This window comes from Kryptolebias marmoratus, linkage group LG10 (genome assembly GCF_001649575.2).
Source record: "Kryptolebias marmoratus isolate JLee-2015 linkage group LG10, ASM164957v2, whole genome shotgun sequence".
Lineage (NCBI taxonomy): Eukaryota > Metazoa > Chordata > Actinopteri > Cyprinodontiformes > Rivulidae > Kryptolebias > Kryptolebias marmoratus.
In genome coordinates this window covers 17,895,890-17,899,907 of record NC_051439.1, presented here as the reverse complement: position 1 = coordinate 17,899,907, position 4,018 = coordinate 17,895,890, and positions in this window count along the sequence as shown.

Genomic DNA, 4,018 nt, shown 5'->3' with positions numbered 1-4,018 from the left:
GTGGCAGAGAACACAGTGAGGCACTGGGAGAATAAACCAATCAAGTAAAACCTAATAAGCAAACCAAGGAACACAAATCTCACAAAATATACCACAAAGAAAAAACCCTAAGCAAAGCAGATACACTAACACTTCCTGTACCTTCTTATTTCTTACTTGAAACAGGTTCTCAGCAAACATCGGTTTGAAAGTAACCTTGATTCTTTAATTAAATTATCTGTCTTTTATTGTTGTTCATTTTAATAGACTCAATTACAGAAAATGATGTCTGTCAGCTGGTAACAGAAATGAACCTTTACTTCTCAGTTTTCAAAATAAGCTTTGTGGTTTTTTAAATGGTTGTTGTACTTTACAGGATGAAGTACAGAAACCGGGTGTGAACATCAAAAAAAAAAAAAATGAAATAGTTAAAGTAAAAAGTTACTATGATAAAACTTTACTTATATCAAATTTAACAGTGTGAAAATCTACTCAAGTACTGTAAATGTATCTAACCTCCTAGGTTATATATAACCCCTTTTCTCTTACACACTACATTTCCTTAAATACAATGCATTGCAGACCTTTCCACCTACAGCGGCAATAATTACCTTTCTGCTTAATCTTGTTAGTGTTTTACACTTATACATTCGAGGCTTAGCGCAGTGTATAAGTCTTAAACATTAACATATACACGTGTATTTTTGTTGACTTCACATGCAGTAAATGTTGTGTTTTTGCGAGTACCTACTTTTTACTACCGCCAGTAAATGCATCATTTTCGCTTGTTTTTACCTCACTGGTCAGTCAAGGGCAATATCAAGTTTAAGCAATTTGATTGGCTGTGATGGCTGGGGGGTGGGATTGGTAACGGAGGCATAAGTGCCAGCTGAGACTGGCAGTCAGCAGGCAGCCGCTCACCGAGGAAGTTGGTTTCTATGCCATCGTGGATTATTATTTTTTACCAACTAGCTGGAGCTACGAATTTTTCCGGACCTTTTGCCAGGACTTTGGAGCTACAGAACCGGACCACGCTCGTGAGCCAGAGTGGACTGTTGGGCCTGAGTTGAAGCAGTTTAGTTGCCGTTTGTTTAAGACCTGATAATCCCAGGTGGGGTGAGTAACCCGTTTCACATGGTTGTGCTGGGAGCCGCCATCATTCGGACAGTGCTATCAGGCCTGCAACGGTTATAAAGCTAATGGACTGCCTTATTCCTGCAAGAGACTGAATACCTGAAGTCTGCTAAATTTAATTTGCCGGCCTCTTTGTTTTTTGTAATTTCTTTAAGTTTAAAAGGTTTTTTGTGTCGTTCTGTGACCGTGAAGGTGTGCTAAATATCCTCTTACTGATCTATTGGGATTTTGAGATCCATCTGTTATTGCACTAGTTGTGTTTATTACCCAATTTACTGGTGGGATACCTCCTTGTGCTATTGTTTATTAATAATAATATTACTGTGTATAAAGGGAACTGTTAAATGTTAAGGTGCATTGCTCTTGGTTTATGTTACTGACCAGTACAGTTCATTAAATTAGTACTATATTCGATATTACTGATTTTTCATTCCTTATTTTAGTTTAAGGTAATAATTACACTGTACTTATATTTCAGTGGTATGGCAAGTGATCCTAGTCTTGTTAATTTGATCAGTTGCAGTGCAACTATTCACAAGATGCACTATTACCCAACACTCATTACTCATGAGGGCACAGGTGTAGAATTTAATAGTGTTGTCAGAGAATCTGGGCACTGTTCACAGGGGAAAAGTGAACAGTGTAGCTCATAAAAAAAGAATAAAAGTGACTTTAAGTTTTAAACAGAAGAAGTGGGTCTTTCATGCACTGCGCAGACAACATGGCGGGATATTAACAGTCTCAGATTCAGGAAGAGCAGTGTGGTTTTCGTCCTGTTCGTGGAACACTGGACCAGTTCTACACCCTCAGCATGAGTCCCAGAGGATGCATGGAAGTTTGCCCAATCAGTCTACGAGTGTTTTGTGGACTTGGAGAAGGCGTTTGACCGTGTCCCTCAGGGAGTCCTGTGAGGGGGTGTTGTGGGAAAATGATCTTATTATTAAATAACTGCACAGAAATACGTGATCAATAAAGTGTCTTCACAGAAATGGTCTTTGAGTTTGTTTTATTGCAATAAAAATGAGCGCAGGTCAAACAGAGTGACAAGCAGTCTGCGTGAGCGGCACTCAGGTGTGAACAGCACACACACTCTGCAGTATTCTTATACACAGAAGTGAGGAAGTGGTAACATCTGCAAGCGTTGTACCAGAACCATCTTCGTCATAAATGGAGAAACCACGAACACCTTTTTTATGCTTAACCTACAGTTGACCCATATGTCTTGTTTTATGCATAGCAACAGCTCAAATGTAGATTGTGTGTTCAGTTAGAAATAGGAACAAGTGTCAGACTGCCTGTCTGGTTTTAGACCTTTTTAAAATGTCAAAAAACAAAGTACAACATTTTTCATTACAGAGGTGCTCCGGGAGTATGGAGTACCAGGCCCTTTGATACGGGCTGTAAGGTCCCTGAACGACCCGTGCTAGAGCTTGGTTCACATTGCTGCCAGTAAGTCGGGCTCATTTCCGGTGAGAGTTGGACTCCGCCAAGGTTGCTCTTTTTCATAACTTTTATGGACAGAATTTCTAGGCGCAGCCAAGGTGTTGAGAGGATCTATTTTGGTGGCCTTAGGATCGCATCTGTTTTTTGCAGTTGATGTGGTCCTGTTGGCTTCATCAGGCTGTGATCTACAGCTTTGGCTGGAGCGGTTCGCAGCTGAGTGTGAAGTGGCTGCGGTGATGATCATCCGAGGCCATGGTCTTGAGCTGGAAATTGGTAGAGTGCCTTCTCCGGGTCAGGGAAGATGTCCTGCCCCAAGTGGAGGAGTTTAAGTATCTCGGGGTCTTGTTCACGAATGAGGGAAAAATGGAGCGGGAGATCGACAGGTGGATTGGTGCAGCGTCTGCAGTTGTCCAGGCACTGTGTTGATCTGTCGTGGTGAAAAGAGAGCTGAGCCAAAAGGCAAAGCTCTCAATTTACCGGTCGATCTATGTTCCTACCCTCATCTATAGTGACAAGCTTTGGGTCGTGATCAAAAAAATGAGATCGCGTGTGGCCGGGAGAGGGAAGTCTGGACCTCTCTGTTTAGGCTGCTGCCCCTGTGACCTGACCCCGAATAAGCAGAAGTGAAAATTCACACTAATGTTTTTGTCAGTGATGAACTTTTTTTGGTTCCCACAGCAGTGTCAATAAAAGGTCAACCCCCCCTTTGTTGCTTCCTTGTTTTTAAATGGATCTTGCAGTTCACAAAAGGAAGTACAGAAACAGGATGTGAGCATTTTTTGTACCTTCTCATTTCTTATTTGAACAATGTTTTCAGCAAACAACTATTTGAGAATCACCTTGAAGCTAAAATGGGATTTTCTGTCTGTCAAACTTATCAGGTTAGGAGAGGTGGTGGAGGGTTTGAACCCAGAACATAGACCAACACAAGGAAGTCAAAGCATAAAATTTTTTATTTAATTCTGTGCTGATGTGGCACAAAACAAACTAATAATAATAAAACGTACTGAAGATCAGGACATTACCTGAGTGTGGCAGACAACCAACAATGAACCAGCAGCAATCGAAAGCAAAGCAAACAAAAGAAAAAACTCAAAATATAAAGGCTGGGGCTGATGAGGAATTGGACCCAGGTGACTAACCGTAAACCAGGAACATATGAAAATGGCTGTGGCAGACTGACAAGGAAAGTACTGACTAAGGGAATTGGCGGCAGATAACACTGGGAGTAAAGCAAAATGTGGCGAATAAACTGAAAACGAATAACTTAGAAACACAATAATAATTAAAGCTGCAAGCAGCGTTGGACGGCCCTCGCAGCTCAGCGCCGCTTCGGCCTATTGCGACCGCGGGAACCCTGGCGACCGCCCTCTACGCTCTTGCGCACTTCCCGCGCATTTCTCGTGCACTTCCCGCACCGTCCACTAGGTGGCGCTTTGGGCAAACGTCCGAAATCGCCTTC